A 21,591-nucleotide genomic window follows, 5' to 3' on the forward strand; every position below is an offset into this window, starting at 1 on the left:
ATAAAATAATTCAAATACGCTTTAAAATATTCTCTAGTGGAACTGTAAAATTATTTGCAAAAAAAAAAACTTGAGTAAATGTTATTTTGAGAAGAATGGCATTTGAAACATTGCATTAAAGGCAGAAATTTAAAAAGTAAGACATTATAGATTTGATTCCATAGCCCCACATACACATATACAACCCTAAAAAAAGATATGGGGAAAATATTCCCAAAAATATGTAAGAAAAACAGTAAGTGATGTTCATTTATAAAGAGTATCTATAAATATGAAAATTTAAAATATTCTAGAGAAAAAATAAAAATGTTTATGGAAGATATATTAAGACTACAATGTAATAAAGAAGATAATATTTTTGTATATTGGGTCTATGTGAATAAAAAATATATCATGAATTTATGACAAAATTATGAAGAAAATAATACTTTCAAAATTTTATTGATGTTGCTGAGAATATTGAAAACTATTCTGAAGGATAATTAGGTGATATAGAGAGAGAGACTTTTAGAATGGTCATTTTGACAAAATAATAATGGATTTTCTATTAGATTAAGGTAGATGTTCATAAGAACTTTATCACAGCATTGTAATTGAAAATATTAGTATGTAACAAATAGGATTAGATGAATAAATTATGATTCAATAATACAGTATGGCTGAAATACCTGCAACCATACAAGTGACATAGGAGATATTTCAACACAATGAAATGTAAAATGTATCATTAATTTTGAAAATAGATATAAAATGGCATACAAGATCTTTATGATCCAATTGAGTCTATGTGTGTGTGTGTGTGTGTGTGTGTGGAGACTGAGATTTAAAGCACAGATTGATTTCAGAAAGAGTGTAAAGGGAGCTGGCAGATCCTGACTTGACCTGTAGAGACTCTGTAACAGATGCAGGCTCAGGAGATGTTTAATGCTCTTTCAACCCATGATACCAGGGTTGAAACTGACCAGCAGGTAGGGGAAAAACTCACATGAACCGAGTGCCTTGGTATGTGAATATGAGCTTTAATAATATGATCCTATGCTACAGAACATTCTGTCTAAAGAACCATTATACTTGTTTGAGTGCAGTGTGATTTTCTTCTTAGCCTGATAAGAAATTTATTCAATGCTCTCACAGCTGGAGAGGCCAAAATGCAATCAGAGGGTCGATTTTATATTTCATTCTTAGAGTCCACCTCTATCCCTAAGAGTGTGCAAAGCCAGCAAAATGAAAACCATCATTATATGTCCCAAACCCGAGGAATTGGAAGCTTAGAGAAATATAACAAGGGAGTGGGGAGCAGAACTTCTTGCTCCTTTGGGGAGGAGTAGAAGAGAGACAGAGACATCTGACTGGAGGGACTTGAAATAAGGAGGGATGTGGGATCAGGAAGGCATAGAGAGGTGAGCTTTACTAAAGCAGCTAGGACCAAGGCCCACACCTAGAGGAGCTGGCTTTTCAGGCATGTGCCTATATCATTCTAATTTCAGGATCTCAAAGCTGACATCTGGGACTCTCCTGAGTTAGGCACCCAGTGGAAGCCAAGTTTCAAACAAAGTCTGAGGGAATGACAGGGGAGAAAATTCACCATAGGGACATTCATAACACAGGGTTCTTCCTAAATATCCAATTATTTAAGATGTCACAGAACAAGCTTGAGGATTCACTGAGGTGGGAAAACTTGACCTAGAGAGGCGCATCATCAAGTCTCTAAGACTAAATCTTTCTACTGCCTTCAATGCGTGTATCAGCCCATTTTTGGCATCAAATTTGGATTAGTTTTTCTGTTGCACCGCGGGGTTGGAAGACCACTGATCCAAGAGGTAGGAGGGGAAACCATCACAGGCAGGAAGACAGAGTTCTGCCAAGAACCCTATGTTGGGGAAAAACTAAAGAGAAGCACAAAAACATCTGAGCTGTGGGTTTGTGGGGAAGAAAAAGAAACTCAAAGTCAGGGTTAGACTGCAGGTGCAGAGTTATCTGGGGGTGTGATTATAGTTTCTATTGGGAGGGCTTTCCTCATAATAAGGGAGATTTCTATACCTGCCTTCACCACATACACACACACAAACATATCGTCACCACTATTACCTGCCACTACCAAATCCAGCAGTCTGGCTTAAGGAGTGTCAGTTCTATGGACTCCTATCTAAAATATTGACTTCTGAGCAAATTTATTTCCTTTCACACATTTAGCCTTTACAAACTCTTCAAAGTCCCCTTTACCAGTTCCCCTCTCTCTCACACAAATAGACACACGGGCACGTGCACACACACATATGTATACATACACTCAATGCATACACACACACATGTGTGCATGCACACACACAAGTCCACAGGCTAAAAGACTAGAAATACTGAGCTTGTGGGGAGAGACATAATATGAAGTACAGGAAGGACAGGTCAGAGGCCCAGACTGAGGTAGTCCCTCAACTATAACCCATTAGAGGAAAACTGGGACATGATCAGGCATTTTCTAAGCTATTAGGTGTTCTTGGGGAGGGTTGAAACATAGATTCAGGTCAATCTGAGAAAAGAATTTATATCTCTGCAACGTCTTACTGCTTAACTTGAAAAACTGAGCCCCAAGGGAGAAAAATCAACACTCACTGTCACTAAGGATCACATTTGGTCAAAACCAAATGGTCAACAAATAGAAAGGCATTGTCCGTACAGTCCCACGGATCATTCCCCTAGAATCTTATGGCTAGTCCAGTGTCTCTGCTGAATTTAAGAATACTTACTTTGAGCACTCGATGGGCCACTAAAGAGGAGACAGACAAGTCCCTGGAGAAAGCAGTGTCCGTTCATGGTCCACTGATGCTCCTGTCTTTGGATAACGGCCTCAGTTTCCCCAAACCATACGAGGAGTCCTCCAGGCCCTTAATGGGGGTTCTTATGGCAGGAAGGGGTTCATATAATCCCATCCCCTGACATTGCCATCTTCCGAGCCAATAGAAACGCTGTTTAACATCTTCTCTGCCATCAGACACTATATAAAAGGAAACATTCTGAAGTTCAAACACCAATTACATGCTGAATTTTGAGTATCTCCTTATATGAGATGCAAGGGTTTCTGACGTAAGGTGTTATTCTGTTTGTTAGGCTGACACAGAAAAGCTGTATTTAAAAAAATATGTGGCTTTCTTTTTCTCCAAGCCAGGGTTCGGGCTCAATGGCTGCTTCAGCTCAGCTGCTGGGATCAGCCAGATACATTGTTTCTGGGTCAGTTCTACCATCCCACAGAGCCCTTGGAAAGATGAGTTTTGTTTCATTGGGCCTAGGTCTGCAATGTCAAGTGAGGAACACTGACATAGATTTGAGTGAAGTCACTCAGTCATGTCCAACTCTTTGCGACCCCATGGACTGTAGCATACCAGGCTCTTCTGTCCATGGGATTTTCCTGGCAAGGGTACTAGAGTGGGTTGCCATTTCCTTCTCCACTGACAAATTGTGGCTACAAAGAAACTATGTATCTATGAGAGAACAAAAGTTCATGTGTGCACAAAATCGGGATAAGAAAGGTGAAAAATTCTCAAGTAAATGAAAAAAAGGTGAGATGAACATCAAGGGGATCAGATTATTGGCTTCATAGGGTAAGTCTTCCTCTCCTTGCATTTCTCCTTTGTGAGTGGAAGCCTCGTAAAGATCCAGGGCTCAAGACACCTGAACAAGCCTGCCCTCTTCCTGAAATCCAGTATGCCTTTCCTATTCTCCATCTAAAAGATAGTCTTCTCTTCTCTGCATTGAATCAGTTGTGATCTCATTTCATCCTAAAGAATCAATTTCAGCCCCCAGTCTCCCCAGAAGGCCGGCTTACAACTATCTTCTTGGAGCTTGACAAAGCTTGCTCTGCTCCTAAGACAAAATTTCTTCAATAGATGTAGGGTTATTTTTCTTCTTGATTTTGTTTTGATATTGTGTTTTTTTAAGCAATCTATCCATTTTATCTAAACTGTTAAGTTTATTACCATAGAATTGTTCATAGTATATTTTAATTATCATTATAAGTTCTGTTGAATCTGAATGATCACTTTCATTTTTTATATTGATCATTTGTTCCCTTTTTAGAAACTATTTTTCCTATGATTTGGTCAATTTAATAATTTTGAAAACCCAACTTTTACTTTGCTAAAGTTTTCTTTTATTTTTTCTAGACATTTACCCTTATTTTTTATTTATTTTTACTTGTTTTTGTTTCAGTTTGCTTAACTGTTATGCTGAAGAATACTCTTCAGAGTTCCTTGGACTGCAAGATCAAACCAGTCAACCCTAAAGGAAGTCAACCCTGAATATCCATTGGAAGGACTGATGCTGAAGCTGAAACTCCAGTCCTTTGGACACCTGATGCAAAGAGTTGATCATTGTAAAAGAACCTGATGCTGGGAAAGATTGAAGGCAGCGGGAGACGGGGGCCACAGAGGATGAGATGGTTTGATGGCATCACCGATTCAATGGACATGAGTTTGAGCAAGCTCCGGGAGATGGTGATGGACTGGGAGGCTTGGCATGCTGCTGTCTATGGGGTTGCACAGAGTCAGACATGACTGAGTGACTGAAGAAGAACAACAACAACAGCTGCTGCTGCTGCTAAGTCGCTTCTGTCGTGTCCGACTCTGTGCAACCCCATAGACGGCAGCCCACCAGGCTCCCCCATCCCCGGGATTCTCCAGGCAAGAACACTGGAGTGGGGTGCCATTGCCTTCTCCAACAACAACAGCTTCCTAAGGTAAATCATTATATTTTAATCTTTTCTTATTTCCTTTATTTGGCCTTGCCATGCAGCGTATGGGGTTTTAGTTCCCCTAGAAGGGCTCAAATTCATGTCCTCTGCAGTGAAATTGTGGGGTCTTAACCACTGGACAGCCATGGAAGTCCTTTGTTTCTTATTCTTTAATATAGATATTTAAAACTAGGCTGTTTCCTCCAAGAAAAGCTTTAGCAGCCTCTCACAATTTTTAATATTATTTTTAATATCATTTAATTCAAGATATTTCCTAAAATTGCTTGTGATATATTCTCGACTTTTGAATAATTTTTTAAGTATTTTAAAATTTCCTACTATTTATGGAATTTCCAAGTATATAAATTTTTAAACTTCTTTTTTATTGATCAAAAATGCAAGAAATAGCAAGCATTGGTAATGTGGAGAAAAGATAACCCTCATACATTGTTGGTGGGAATGTAAATTGGTGCAGCCACTTTGTAAAACAGAATGGAGATTCTCCAGAATTTGCTACACTGTCAGAGTGATGGAGATGCCTGTTGACTGGGTAGTTGAAACCAGCTTGGACATGATACTCTGCAAAGATGAGACTTCCTTTCCATGGCAAAATACATATACCCTAAATAAATCACACAAATCAATTATCATTGTATGATTACCCATGATATACCCAACAGTAAGAATACACAGATCCAAGAATTGGTAAAAATTGGAATGATTATGCTTTTATTCTCAAGGTCCACTTGAGGAATTTGGGCTTCCCATATTCCAACTCTAGGCTTTATGGATCTAGCTCTGGTTCGCAGAAGGAAAAGTGATTTCACCAGGGGACACACACAGTAAGTGTCACCTTAAACTTTAAGCCATGACTGCTTTAGGTAGTCATCCTAGGATCTTCATGGCAAATTATCAACAAACAAGTAAACAATGAACTCCTTTCAATGCTAGAATACCCTAAGCATCAGAAAGAGAATTGCTGCATAATAGGTGTAGGCAAAAACCTATCTAAAACCCAGGCAATCTATTTGGGATCTCTTGGCACTCTATTGCTCCATTTTGATAATAAATATAAGAGTGCACCAGCCACAGCCTGAGAAGTGTGTCGTGGCCAGGGTTTCAGACCTCCCAGGGTGAGGGTGTGGACCGCTCCACCAAGTAAGCTGCCTAGACCAGCAGAGGTGCTAATAGATGGTGAAGGAAATCTAGAATGTGGTAAATGAGGGAAATGATGATTTAGAGTTGTGGACGCAACACCCAACTGCAGTGGTGGGGTCTGTAGCTTGTCTTAACTAACCTTCCTCTTGCAAGTTACCCTGGAAAAAGAAGAAGCATATAAAAATCCAACAAGAATAAACTCTCAAAATTTAATGTAAAATATGTACTTAACTTGGGCTTCCCAGGTGGTGCAGTGGTAAAGAATCCACCTACAGGAGATTGCAGGAGATGCAGGAGATGCAGGTTGGATCCCTGGGTTGGGAAGATCCCCTGGAGGAAATGACAATCCACTCCAGTATTCTTGCTTGGGAAATTCCATGGACAGAGGAGCCTGGCAGGCTACATTCCAGGGGGTTGCAAAGAGTCGGATACTACTGAGTATACCCACAGAACGTATTTAAGTTAAATAATGAAGTAAATGAATTACAGGTACAAAAATGTATGAGCAGTAGGAAAGGATGGATGCCGTGGTATGACCCTGTCTGGCTGAAGTGCTTGCTTTCCAGGAGCTATGGGTGATGATGGCTGTTCCTTTCTTGGGGAGCATCTTCATTCAATGACTCTTTAGTACGCAAATATATAAATTCAATCCCTTTCCCTCCACTTAGGACAAATATAAAGGACCACTCCAGCTCACCATGGGGTTAACTGAGCCTTTGTGTGACTGCAGTATAGTTCAACTTCTCCCTCTGTTCAATTTGCCTCCTTTGGTTTCTGTACCAGGGCAGAGAGTTCTCCCCAGAGGCCAGCACTTGTTACTGTAAGAAAGCAACAAAGGAGAAAAGGATGCTACAGTGAAATGTAGTTGAAAGGCCTGAGATCTGGCTTGAAACTCTGTACAGGAGAATTAGTTTTGAAAGTTTGGAGGATGAGGTATGTACTGGGTTGAATAGTACCCACCCACACCCCCCCCCCAATTCATGTCCAACCAGAACTTTTGAATGTAACCTTATTTAGAAATAGTGTCTTTGTAGATGTAATCACAAAGGAGCTCAAGCCAGTCAATCCTAAAGGAAATCAACCCTGAATATTCATTGGAAGGTCTGATGCTGAAGCTCCAGTACTTTGACCACCCGATGCAAAGAGCCAACTCATTGGAAAAGACCCTGTTGATGGGAAAGATGAAGGGCAGAAAGAGAAGGGGGCAACAGAGGATGAGATGGTTGGATGGCATCACCGACTCAATGGACATGCATTTGAGCAAACTCTGGGAGATGGTGAAGGACAGGGAAGCCTGGTGTGCTGTATAGTCCATGGGGTCACAAAGAGTTGGACACAACTTAGAGATTGAACAACAAGATGAAATCAAGTTCAGATGAGGTTTTACTGGATTAGTGTGGGTCTTAACCCAATGACTAATGTGTTTACAATAAAAGGGACATTTAGACACAGACAAAAAGAGAAGACACAAAGTGAAAACAAGAGACACAGGAGAACACTCCATGTGATGATGGAGGCAGAGATTGAAGCATAGCATCTGTAAACCAAGGAATGTCAAGGATTGTTGATAACTCCAGAGACTGGAAGAGGCAAGGAAAGGAACCTCCATGAAAAGCTCCAGAAGTAGCACAACCTTGTTTACACCCTGACTTTGGTTTTCTAGCCTCCAGATCTGTGAGAAAATAAATTTCTCTTTAAAGTTATTAATTTCTTACAGTAACTTTAGGAAACAGGGTAGCAATGCAAAAGGTCGTGTTTTTTTTTTTTTTCCAAGAACTGTTTCAAGAGCTTCTCTGGTGGCTCAGTGGTAAAGAATCCACCTTCCAATGCAGGAGACATGGGTTCAATCCCTGGTCTGGGAAGATCCCACATGCAATGGAGCAGCTAAGCCCATGTGCCACAACTGTTGAGCCTATGCTCTGAAGTCTGAGAGCTGCAACTACTGAAGCCTGAGCACCTTAGAGCCTGTGCTCTGCAACAAGAGAAGCCACCTCAAAGAGAAGCCTGCACGCCACAAGGAAGAGTAGACACCGAACTCCACAACTAGAGAAATGCCCGAGCAGCAACGTAGACCCAGGACAGCCAAAATAAAAATAATAAAAATTTTAACTAAGAAGTATTTCTGTGGACTATAAATGTTCTTACACTAGGTGGGACTATGGCATGAATTTCTGGGTTTCTCCAGGCACTTTTTGAGGGGTACCTGGAGTCTCCAAGGAATATGGGGTGAGGGAGTCAGGGTGCATGCATATCCTGGTGATGTTTGGACATTCTGAGGTTCTTTGACGTCCAGACCATAGGAAAAATTTGCCTTTTATTTTAACAGATACAGTGTTCCATTCCTTCTGTCTTATGTGATGGGAGAGTTAGCCAAGATTCTTTCTGGTGCACACATTTCAGAGGGGACTGAATGTGCCCTGAGGGGACATTCAGAAAGGAATCAGGAGTCTCTGCTCACGGAAATTTTCCCTCCCTTGGTTTCACTTGGGGCAGAAAAGTTGGGGAAACAGATCCCTAGCCATATATATGGGTGCCTTTCCCTTTGAGGATGTTCTTATCCTGAACAGGGGTGCCCTGAACTTTCTCTCTGCTCTGATGTGGGCAAGCTCTCTCCCTGGAAAGGGACTGGGTGTGATGCTTCTGAACTATGAGTCTGTGGCTGTTGCAAAGCTTCCTGATATTCCTTAGCATTCTCTGATTTTAAAACTCTTTATCGGATATAGTTGCTTTACTCTGCTATACAGCAAAGTGAACCAGCCATACATATACATATATCCCCTCCATTCTAGATTCCCTTCCCATTTAGGTCACCACAGAGAGCTGAATAGTATCCGCTGTGCTACACAGTAGGTTTTCATTAGTTATCTGTTTGCCGCACTGTTTACAATAGCCAGGACATGGAAGAAACCTAAATGTCCATCAACAGAGAAATGGGTAAAGAAGATGTGGCACATGTATACAATGGAATATTACTCGGCCGTGAAAAGGAATTAAACTGTGCCATTTGCAGAGACATGGATGGACCTAGAGAGTGTCACACAGGATGATGTAAATTGGAAAGAGAAAAATATCATATATCATATAATATATTAATACATATACATTGAATCTAGAAAAATGGTGCAGATAAACCTATATGAAGTAGATATAGAGATCAATATAGAGAACAAACATGAACACCAAGGAGGGAAAGGGGGATGGGATGAATTGGGGGGATTGGAACTGACGTCCTTAGTATTCTCTTGTGTAACTCCTCAGAAAAGTATAGGATGGGGCTGAGATCCCCAGAGGACAGAGCCTGAGTCAGTCTCTACCAGGCTCTCACAATCTCCCATTGTGTCTGAAGCTGTGACTTCATCACCCTGAGCACTCAGAAGGTGCCATTCAGGGGCAGGATTCTCCCATGTCCCTTCCCACCCTGAGAACATGTTTTTTTTAGGGAACCACTCAAGCTCCCACCCTGGCCCTGGGATCTTCTTCGTGACAGGCATCCTCGGTTGTGTCTTAGGACCCTGCATGTTCCTTTTTTTCGTTTTCCTGGCGATTCAAAAGTGCAGACAGAAAATAAAGTGCGAAGGTATGCTCTAAAATGGAGACGATGATGAGGAGAGCTTGTGGGCAGTGGGTGAGAAGGGCCACACTGTGATGTGGGATACTGAATCTGCATCTTGTCCTCGTTACATTTTCTGGGAAATGATACTTGTGTTTCTCTGGACTCAGCCTCAGTGAACTTCAACTAGGCATGCCAAGGAGGCATGGTGTTGTACATCACAGCAGTAAGTTTAGTATCAAGCACAGGGACACAGGTTAGGACTGGGCCAGGAATTCTGGGTATGCCCATAAGACATGAGGTTAACGGCTCTGATGAGCTGAGTGCAGTCCCAGAGATGTCATAGACAGCACTCTATAAAGGTGTTTCAAGATGTGAGTTTCTGACTCAGAATCTTTGTATCAATCTTGTCCTCATGTAAATATTATCTATGGGAGCCTGAGCCTGGGGAGGAAAGACAGATGGAGTCAGGTGGAGAAGTCCCTCGTGTATTCTAGGCATAAACGATGATTTGGGGTGATTCGTAGCATCACCTGTGGCCGCGGCATCCACATACAAGATCCCTGTGTCCCACTTTGGACCTATAGCTCTCTCCCTGCTCTGAAGATACCACCAGTTATCTCCCATCCCCAGTGAATACTGTCTTCTCTCTGGGATGAAAATAAGTCAAGCCTGGGGTTCTGTTCTGACCCCTTATCTAGTTTTTACACACATGGATTTTTCTTTTCATGTCTATTCTTGGATTGTTTCTTACCTGTTAGATGATTCTGTGGCAGAGCTGCCCAGGAATGAAAACAAAGTTGATTCTGGACATGTCCTACACAAGGCAGGGCTTTCTGCTCTTGGAAATGGGGATGAGGGTAGGAAAGTCTTGTGTGGAAGAGATGCTGAAAAGAGTTTTGGGAGATGGAAACCTCAGTCCTGTAGAAGGGAGGGTCTGTCTTTCTGAGGACCATGCTCTGAGGAAAAGAATGACTGTTTCTCCAGCAGGTTTAAACTCTTCTTTTTATGACACCTCAGTTACTGTCTCATGACCTCAGAGAGGAAGAAATAGATTGAGTTCTCTGTCTGTATAGTTGCTTTAAGAGTTTCCAATATGTTGGGACTTTCCTGGTGGTCCAGTGCTTAAGATTTCGCTTTTCAATGCAGGGAGTGTGGTTTCGATTCTGATTGGGGAGCTAAGATCCTAAGTGCCTTGCAGCCAAAAAGCCAAACCATGAAACAAGTCATATTGTAACAAATTCATTAAAGGCTTTAAAAATGGCCCACATAAAAAAAATCTTTAAAAAAATAATTTCTGATGTGTGGACATATATGGATAATGTAAATGCATTTCCCAAACCAAGATGTCTGGTTTGATAAAACATCATAAAAGTTATACACAGCTTCACTTTGTTAAGAAAAACTTTTCAATTGTTCTTTGTACATTACTTTTGTTTCAAAAGTCTAATGAGCTACTTTGTTGGCAAGAGCCTTAAATAAAACATGCTTCCCGTGGTAACAGGAAAAAAAAAAAAGTTCAGAGCAAGAGACAAGTGAGAAATATTATTGAAAGATGTTACTGAAAGATATTGCATTTGGTAAACATTTTGATGTTTTATGGGGAAAATGCTAACAGGATTTTGAAGCTGATATATCCACCAATTATCCAGAATGCCTTTAATTGTAGATTCTGGGATTATCTGTTCTTGAATGAATCATAAGGATTGTATAGTCAAACACTACTCCACAAATAAAGTAACAAAGTAGATAATGTGTGACTTTCTCAAGGTTACATAAGAAGTCACTGTTAGATCCAGGATGACACTATGCTGATTCCTAGGGATGGGCTCACTCCACCTACATTTGTTGTTCAGTCACTAAGTCATGTCTAACTCCTTGTGACCCATGGACTATAGCCTGCCAGGCTCCTCTGTCTTCCAGTGTCTCCTGGAGTTCTCTCAAACTCCTGTCCATTGAGTCAGTGACACTATCTCACCACCACATCTTCTACTGCATGTGAGTGCTTAGTTGCTTCAGTCGTGTCTGACTCTTTGAACCACATAGACTGTAGCCCACCAGGCTCCTCTGTCCATGAGAATTCTCCCAGGCAAGAATACTGGAGTGGGTTGCCATGCCCTGCTCCAGGGGATCTTCCCAACTCAGGGATCAAACCCAGGTCTCCTACATTGCAGGCAGATTCTTTACCATCTGAGTCACCAGGGAAGTCCCATCATCTGCTCCACCCTTTTTTGCCTTCAATCTTTCCCAGCACCAGAGTCTTTTCCAATGAGTCAGCTCTACACATCAGGCGGCAAAAGTGGAGCTTCAGTTTCAGCATCAGTCCTTCCAATGAATATTCAGGGTTGATTTCCTTTAGAATTTACTGGTTTGATCTCCTGGCAGTCCAAGGGACTCTCAAGACTCCACCTGCATGCTTTCCACCAAAGATTCTTGACTGCTCTTCAAGGACAGAAGAGAAGTGGTCTAAAATTCAATGAGAAAAGTAAAGGGCTTCTATGCCTGAAATTCTTCCTGAGATCTATTTATCTATTTATGGATGAGATGACCATCCCAGTGTCCACCTTCATGGGAATGTGATCTCTGCAGTGGCACAGGCTGCCACATTAGGAATGAACTTGCACTTGGTTTATCACTTTCCTGTTGCCATCTTGAAATGTTTAATAGTTTTTGTATAAGGAGATCTGCATGTTGGATAATAAGGTCCCCAAAATTCTATATCCCAGAAAATATTCCCTGAGAAGCAAGTAAAAGAGAAGTCTGATCTCTTATAGTTATAGTCTTATTTCCTGGGAAGATGCATTTGAATCCTTAAAAACCAATCCTTCCTGGAAAGACAAAATTTAAGTAAGCCCATATTTAGTTATTTCTGTGTATTTTTAGGAAGTCTGGAATTAAATCAGACTTCACAGTGGGTACCTTCCTGCAGTTACAACCAGGCATGTATTTTTTTGATGCTGTGATCTTATTTTCTTAATCACAACAATCTCATAGATTATCAAAAGATTTAGGTGGTTAATCCAAGATGTGACAAAGTGAGAAATACAGTTAAAATGGCAAAATATTGATATTAAGGTATATTTTGATACCCTATAGCTGCTAAAATGTCAAGATTACTGTGATAACTGTTTTCGTGGAGGCAGTTTTGGATAAAAGGTGAGAATCCCTTCATCTTTCTTTAAGACCCATGGTAGGACTAATTTCATAATTTTCAGATTCCAATGCAAAATGAAAGTGTGGATTTCCATGTTCAAAAATTAAGACATTGAAGTTGGTGACAGTAGAGCTTTAAGTCAAGCCCAGGGCCCTCCTGAGCATAGGTTGCATGTTCGTGAGTTTGCCCAGATCCACAGAATCTGGAGGGCCTAATAAACAGAGCTGGAGGGCCTAATAAACCGTCTTTACCACAGCAATGTGAAGGTGGTGGGGTTCCTTGGGAGAAGAAAAACTGTGGAAACTGAAGCAGCTTTAGCCATTGAAGACTTTCAGAAAAGGCTAGGGTTATCCTTGTAGACCCTGGGGAAGTTGGGATCTGGTCCCTGAGTGTCCTCATGGAATAGATAATAATGGAGTTGTATCTTCTTCTCACCAGTTCCTCTGATTTAGTACTGAGAAAAGTCGAATGCTCAAAATTCCTTTCTCCAGTTTCAGGTTCCTACCATCTGTATAGACTGAAAATTAGAGTTCACAGAAGTTTTTAAGTCTCTGTTACAGATACTTCCTGGACATGGTCTGAGATCAACAGTCTATATATTTAAAATGCTTTTCCTGATGTGTTTTAAATCATGCAGAAATGACCTCGATCTGAGTCACCAGGCATGCTGTGTGTTGACTTTGTCCTCATTCTGATGCCTCTAGAGGGCTCTGTTTCATCTGAGTCATAAACATAACCAGGCCCTAAATTTGCTATTGCAGGCTGGTTTTCACGTTCCTCAAAGAAAGAAGATCTGGGAGAGGAGAAACTCCTGACCAAAGAGTGTGAGTTTGGAAATGAGGATGCTGCACTTGGAAGCTGTGGAATTCCATTTGAAGAACAAATATGTGTCTATTGAAACTCCTGTCACATTTTGGTCCAAACTAGAGGTACAGAAAATATCACTTCATATGTCAAAAAAAGGGTAACACTGACTTGTGTCCCATTTTTACATACATTGTCCAACAATAAATACTTTGGTCCTTTCATATCAGTTCCATTATTGAGAAATTTTTGTGAACATCTAAAGACTTTAACACAAACAGCTTTTACAATATTCATCCCCTTGAAACTTTCATCCAAATATATATTTTCTTCTCTGGAGTTAAGCCCTAGGTGAGTGATCCATGGTCAGACTGAGAGAGATGCTGAATCCAGATCCAGAGTCAGGGTCTTCTTCTCCCAAGATGACCTCATAGTAACAGCACTTGAATATTCCAGAAGTGCTCTATCTTAATTACATCATCTCTTCTTACATAAGTTGGGTCCCCTCCCCATATAGACCACAGAAAATTGATTTCATAGAGTTAGATATAGGTTTGGCAGAGTCTTCTTAGTAAAACTAAATCTAAAAACTTCTCAGAAGCGTAATTGAAATAGGAAAGTACAGAAGTCATTTAGAAGTAGAATGCTTTTATGTTAACTTTGTGATTTTGGTCGTAAAGATTCTTAGGCTTCAGCTTTATTTTTCAAACACAATTCTGTCTTTTTATGATTGAGTTACTAAGTATAGGACATAATGTGTGCTACCTGGTTAATTTAAATGAAGATTATTTCTTTTTTGGCATTTTTAAAATTTATTTTTAATTGGTTAATTGCTATACAAGACAGCATATTAAAAAACAGAGACATTACTTTGTCCACAAAGGTCCGTCTAGTCAAAGCTATGGTTTTTCCATAGCCATACATAGGTCATGTATGGATGTGAGAGTTGGACTATAAAGAAAGCTGAGCTCAGAAGAATTGATGCTTTTGAACTGTGGTGTTGCAGAAGACTCTTGAGAGTCCCTTGGACTGCAAGGAGATCCAACCAGTCCATCCTAAAGGAGATCAGTCCTGGGTATTCATTGGAAGGACTGATGTTGAAGCTGAAATTCCAATACTTTGGCCACCTGATGTGAGGAACTGACTCATTTGAAAAGACCCTGATGCTGGGAAAGATTGAGGGCAGGAGGAGAAGGGGATGACAGAGGACGAGACGGTTGAATGGCATCACCGACTCCATGGACATGGGTTTGGTTGGACTCCAGGAGTTGGTGATGGACAGGGAGGCCTGGTGTTCTGTGGTTCATGGGGTCGAAAAGAGTCGGACATGACTGAGCGACTGAACTGCTGGTTTCTGTGGTACGATAGCGTGAATCAGCTATATGTATACATATATCCCCTCCCTGTTGAGTCTTCCTCCCACCCCCTCCTCCCACCCCTCCAGGTCATCACAGAGCTGAGCTCCCTGTGCTATACATCGGCTTCCCACTATCTATCTATTTTACACATGGTAGTGTATTTATGTCAATTATACTCTCTCAATTCGTCCCACCTTCCCCATCCCCTGCTATGTTCACAAGCCCGTCCTGTACATCTGCATTTCTATTCCTGCCCTGAATATTGGTGCATCTGTACCATGTTTTTTAGATTCTATATGTATGTATTAATAAATGATTTAAATGAAGATTATTTCTCATGTCCTCAAGTATAGTGACTGTTTACAATGTAAATCAATTCAAGTTACCCCATAGTATGGTTAGATTTTAGTTGGGAAAACAACATTCAGTTCCTTGTTCTCACTTCCTCTAGCTAAAGAAAAAGATCAGAAATGATGAGTCTCTTGGTGGATAAGAAAAGAACTGGCAGTTGGATTACCGTCAGGTTTAGTGATGATTCACTAGGAACTGGACCTTTCTTGTTCCCTCAGCATGTTATAGTCATGGTGAACATGGATAGTCTTTTCAGCTCTCAGCTCATATCCTAGAAGATACTGGTACATGACACTTTGGGGAATAGTCTTGTTATAAGCAGCTGTACTCTCTCTATGGGCTTCCCAGGTGGCGCTAGTGGTAAAGAACCCATTTGCCAGTTCAGGAGACATGAGATGTGGGTTCAATCCCTGGGTCAGGAAGATTCCCTGGAGGAGGGCATGGCAACCCACTCCAATATTCTTGCCTGGAGAATCCCAAGGACAGAGGAGACTGGTGGGCTACACAGTCCATGGGGTCACAAAGAGTCGGACACAACTGAGTGACTAATATTTTAGGTTCAAGCTGTTGTTCAGTCATCGAGTCATGTCTGACTCTTTGTGACCCCATGGACTACAGCACGCCAGGCTTCCCTGTCCTTCACCAACTCCCGGAGCTTGCTCAAACTCATGTCCATCAAGTCAGTGATGCCATCCAACCATCTCGTCTTCTGTCATCCCCTTCTCCTCCTGCTTTCAATCTTTCCCAGCACCAGGGTCGGCTCTTATCATCAGGAGGCCTAAGTACTGGAGCTTCAGTCTTAGCATCAGGTCTCAAGCTAGGAGTACAGATAAGTCAAAAGATAAGCTCTTACAAGAAAAAAGTACCTGCTTTCATCCCCAAATTCCATTCTAATGTGTACCTATCAGTGGAAAGTGGAGAGAATAAGGTGCTTAATTTCTCACTTGCTGTAGAATATGTAATCCTATACAGAATAGGGTCAGACTTGTTCATCTTCTGAGCTTCCTGGAAAAATCATTAGAGTTCACACATCTGCTGAGGACAAATATACCATCTACATAAAACACGTTCAAGTTCTCAAGTCCTTTGACTAATAAGAAATAAAGTGGTTTGAATCATTAGCTTTGTATACTGTACCTAATACTTCTTAAAAAAAGAAAGAAAGAAAACCTTTTTGTACTGGGATATAGCCAATTAACAAATAATGCTGTGATAGCTTCAAGTGAACAGCGAAGGGACACAACCATACATATATGTGTATCCATTCTCCCCCAAACTCTCCTCCTACTCAGGCTGCTGCATAACATTGAGCAGAATTCCCCATGCTATACAGCAGGTCCTTGTTGATTATCCATTTTTAAAAAAGAAGTATTGTACTAGTGTTTCTAATAGCACTTGAGTGTCTTTGGGCTATCATACTTCTAACCATGACTTCCTGAAAGTGTTTCTGTTAAAATTTAAATCTTTGTTTTTTCTTCTATGCCTCCGATCTTCTCTCTTCCCTGTTTCACCTAATGTGTAGACATTTTGCCTCTTCTTTCTCATCCAAAACATTGGTATGAAGAGCTTATTTTAGAGTTCCCTGGTTGCCTAGTGTTTAGGATTTGGACTTTCACTGCTGTGGCCCGGGTTCTATCTCTGGTGGGAAACTGAGATCCTGCAAGTCATAATGTGTGGCCAAAACAGAAAAAAAAAAAAAAAAGAAGCTTACTTTATGTGATCAACATCTACTAAAGCTTAAAGTTAGAGGAGGGAGAGTAGGGGATATAGCCGGGTGCAAAATGTAAATAAATGACAATTTTGACCTAATCTTAACCCCAGCATTTTTCTCCCCCATTCTCTCTGCTCGAGGCATTTCTCTTGGTTTTTGTTTCTGTTTTTCTTGGCACTAGTAGTAAAGAACCTGCCTGCCTGCCAGTGCATGAGACATAAAAGACATGGGTTCGATACCTGAGTTGGGAAGATCCCCTGGAGGAGGGCATGGCAACCCACTCCAGTATTCTTGCCTGGAGAATTCCATGGACAGAGGCTGGGGGACTACAATCCAATGGGTGGCAAAGAGCCAGACACTACTGAAGCAACTTAGCTTCCTTACTTATTACGCACTCTCTCTTTTATTGACTTTTCCTAATTTCTTTTTCTTACATGTTTTGAAATGCTTCCCTGAAGTGTTTTGAAAATTGACCCTCCTGACTCAGGTAAACAGAGGTACTAGGAAAGTTGACCCCAAAAGTCCTCCTTCCAACAAAGACAAAGAAGAAGAATTATGTCCACTTCAGACTGTGTAATTGATTCCTGGACAGGAGATCAGAGAATCGGTTAATCCTTTCAGCTGTCACTGTCTGGCCAGCTTTTGGTTCCCTGATTCTCATATTTAAGGTATCCTTGAGCACGGTTTGATTCCACTAAATAGCATTTGCACATTCTGCCTATTTGGAGGTTAGGCCAGCTTTGTGCTTTGGTCTGGCAGGACTGTCTACCTTTCTGTAAAGGAAGCTGGCAGAATTTAATAGCATAGGAACAGATTAGTTAGAAGGTATACCCAGGAACCTTGTCCATGGAGCAGACTTGCTATAAGGAACGTACTTTCAGTTATAGTATTTGGATATTGACACCAATGTACAAATAAATGGATAATAAAATACACACATAGAGTGTTAACTTTTACTATTACCAGCTTACATAGTGGTAAAGAATTCACCTGCCAATGCAGGAGGTCCAAGAGACACACATTCAATCCCTGAGTTGGAAAGATCCCCTGGAAAAGGAAATGGCTACTCACTCCAGTATCCTTGCCTGGGAAATCTCATGGACGGAAGAGCCTGGCAGGCTACAGTCCCTGGGGTTGCAGAGTCATATGCTACTGAGTTCACACACATACTATTACCCACAACCCACATCCTTCTCCTGAATGCAAAAGCAACTGCTGCTCTTTCTTTTGATACAGCAAACTTTCCTTCCTGTTAAATAACACTGTGGTTATAATCACAAATGGGCCTAATGATGAACAGAAAAACATCCTGCACCTTTAGTAATATCTGATTAACAGCAGTGCGAGAGGCCCTGCTGGTCTCTACTTGGCAGACATGTGTGGTGCACTCTCTGTATCTATCATTGCTGTGAAAGAGCTATAGTATCTACAGAATCTCCTAAACTGGCAGCCTTACCGTGGATCATTCATAGAGATAAAAGGGTAATTATGATTTTATAAATTTGAACTCTACCTTACTGATCATATTCCATTTAGTTTGGCTCAAAAAAGACACATATGTGCACTGTGTTCTCAAATATTTCTTCTTCAATGGCATCATTTCTTTTATAGACCACAATGCCCTATTCCTGCCAAAATGTTCAACTAACAGAGGTTGCTAACTCCCAAAATCAACTCTGATTTCCAGAATCAATTCAGGAGAAATGACAGAGACAAAAGGGAAATAAGTATCCAAAGAACTGACCACATAAGGAACTTCCCTGGTGGTCCTGTGGTTGAGAATCTGCCTTTCAATCAGGGCACAGAGGTTCAATCCCCTGTCAGGGAACTAAGATCCCATAAGCTGTGGAGGTAATTGAGCCTGGTGTGCTGCAACTACTGAGCCCACGCACCCATGCTGCAACAAAAACTCAGTGTAGCCAAAAAAAAAAAAAGAACCATCCCCTGTGTACACTGAACTCAGACTGAACTGGTGAGTGGAGAGAGGAGGACCAGGTAGAGGCTGGTGGGTGGCTGCAGCGTGGGAAGAAAGCTGTATGTGGAGACCAGAGGAAAGCTCTGATCTTGCATTTCCCCCAATTCATTTTATCACTTGTTTTATAGCCACAGAAACCTGTGGTAGCAACTGAAGCTACTCACCGTGTCTGTGACGAATATCAGGCTAGCAAAAAAGTGCCACTCAGCTGGGAAGTTAAAAAATACAATTAAGAAATAAGTAGGATGAACCTGGATGAAGAACAAGTGGGTAAGTTGGAATATCAGTTTGAGTGATTTTCCAAGAAGAGATAGAAATAAAGAAGTAGAAAATAAAACTAAAATTGTAAGTGATAACAGAGGACAGGAGAAAAGCATCATCATGTAGTTAAGGGGGGCTTCACAGTGGTAAAGAACCTGCCTGCCAATGCAGGAGACACAAGAAACACAGGTTCAATCCCTGAGCGGGGAAGGTCCCCTAGAGGAGGGCATGGCAACCTACTCCAGTATTCTTGCCTGGAGAATCCCATGGACAGAGGGGCCTGGCGGGCTACAGTCCATGGGGCTACAAAGAGTCAGATGTGACTGAAGAGATTTAGCATACATACTTAAGAGGATCCCAGAAAAAAAAATTTAAAAAAAATAAAACTAGAGAGAAGAAACGAATTTGAAAAATCAATAGATATAAATTGTACAGAATTTTTAAAAATAGGTAAAGTCTCATTTTCAAAGTATTTGTAGATTACCAGTGAAATAAGGAAAATATTCACACCCACACTACACAGAAATTTTTTTAAATAGCAAAGTAAAATTTCCAGAAAAAAACAGTACACCATCTGCTCGGAAGAATCAGATTGACTCTGAAGTTATCGGTAGCAACATCATGTACAAGACAATAAAGCAATATCTTAAAAAGGATAAGAACATTGAATCTGAAATTGTATGTACAGCTAAAAGTATCATTCCTAAGAAAGAAATATGTAAGTCCACAATTGTATCAAACACATACATGTATATAATTCTGCCATTAACACAAGAAGAAAGTGAAATTGAATTCTATAATAAATATAATGGAACTGAAATGCTTTTCAAAGATCAGTTTTCTCAACAAAACTTACAGGCTTAGATGGTTTTACTAGTACATTTCATCAAACTCTTAAGCAATAATTCTTATTTAAATTTTAAAATTAGAAGTAGCAGAAAATAGGGGGAAAAACCCCAGCTCCTTTAAAAAGCCTTGAACAACATTAATTTTATCTTTAATGGAGTTAACTTATGTAAAGCAAATTTCACAAATAATAAGTGTACAACTAAAGAACTGATACATAACTATATACCTGTACATTTATTTAGTAGATAAAGAATATTTTCTATACCAGTGAAGACACTCTCTTGTCTACTTTCCCTGCGCACCACTATACTGACCTCTTATCATCACTGATTTGTTTTTTCTGCAGTGGAGCCATTTGAACAGTGAAAATTTCATTTGGCCTGCCTTTTTTTTTTGCAAGATAGTATGTCTGTGAAATTCAAATATGTTACTACATTTAGCAGTATTTTTTAATTGCTAATATTCTAATGCAAGTCTCTACCAGAATTTATTAGGGTTTCCAATACTGAATTATTTCTAGTTTTTGGCAATTATAAATGAATCTGATGTGAGAGTTGTATAATAGAAAGGAAAAAATGAGTTAATCTCTCTACCAAAACATATATATAAGGATATTCATATCAGCCACTGTTACTCAAAATTGATGAAAGCTTTCTTCGGGAATATACTCAGAAAAGAAACTGCTGGGTTATACGGTATAGTAGGTGTATATTTTGCAAATCTCAGCAAGTGATTTTTTTAAGTGACTTACAAATTTCTACACCTACTGGCATGCTATTGTTGGGCCATTTATGTTCATTCTATTGGAAATATGTTCTCTTATAAGTGTTCAGCTAATCTTCCACAAGAGTACTATGAACACTCAATTAGGAAGCAATTGTCTGTTCAATAAATGGTGTTGGTGGGACTTCTCTGGTGGTCCAGTGGTTAATGCAGGGATACAGGTTCAAACCCTGGTCATGGAGCTAAGATCTCACATGCCTCTAGGCAAAAAAAAAAAAAAAAAAAAAACAGAAGCAGCATTGCAATAGATTCAATAAATATTTCTAAAATGGTCCACATCAAAAAAATCTTTTAAAAAATGGTGTTGGTAAAACTTGATATTCACAAGCAAATGAATAGAACAAGAATCCTTTGCTATACACCTATGCTAAAATTAACTAAAAATGGATTAAAGGTTCAAATGTATGACCTGAAACTGTAAAAATCCTTAAGGAGAACATGTATAAAATGATCATAGACTTTGGCCTTGACCTTATGCAATAAATAAATGTATTTTAAAAAAAAACACTATATATATATATATATATATATATATGTACCAAAGCATCATGTTGTATATCTTAAACTTGCACAATGCCATATGCTAATTATATCTCAACAAATCTTGGGGGGGGGGGGTGCAGATTTCTGAAGAAAATAAAACAGGAAGATATATTAGTGAGCCAATTTTTGGTTCTATACTATTTTCCTATACAATTTCAATTTCTTTGTTCCTTTATTGTTCTCCTTTAATTACTTATATTTATATTTTGAATCATTAAATAAAACATCAGATTTAAAACCCCCTGTTTGTAAAAAGGATAAGGCAAATGCTATACTGTTTTTTAAAAAGCCTCCTCATTTATGACAACTTAAATTGTCTTTTTCCTGATTTTTTCCTACACAAGGGGCTATAAACAGACTTTATATGAAAA

The 21,591-nt window shown here is 40.0% G+C and overlaps 1 protein-coding gene across 1 annotated transcript in view; it reads right to left on the bottom strand.

Moving 5' to 3' along the window:
- Window positions 1-21,591, bottom strand: part of LOC122423128 — a 168,744-nt gene that overhangs the window by 103,062 nt on the left and 44,091 nt on the right. The window lies entirely within an intron of this gene.

This window comes from Cervus canadensis, chromosome 21 (genome assembly GCF_019320065.1).
Source record: "Cervus canadensis isolate Bull #8, Minnesota chromosome 21, ASM1932006v1, whole genome shotgun sequence".
In the NCBI taxonomy this organism is placed as follows: Eukaryota; Metazoa; Chordata; class Mammalia; order Artiodactyla; family Cervidae; genus Cervus; species Cervus canadensis.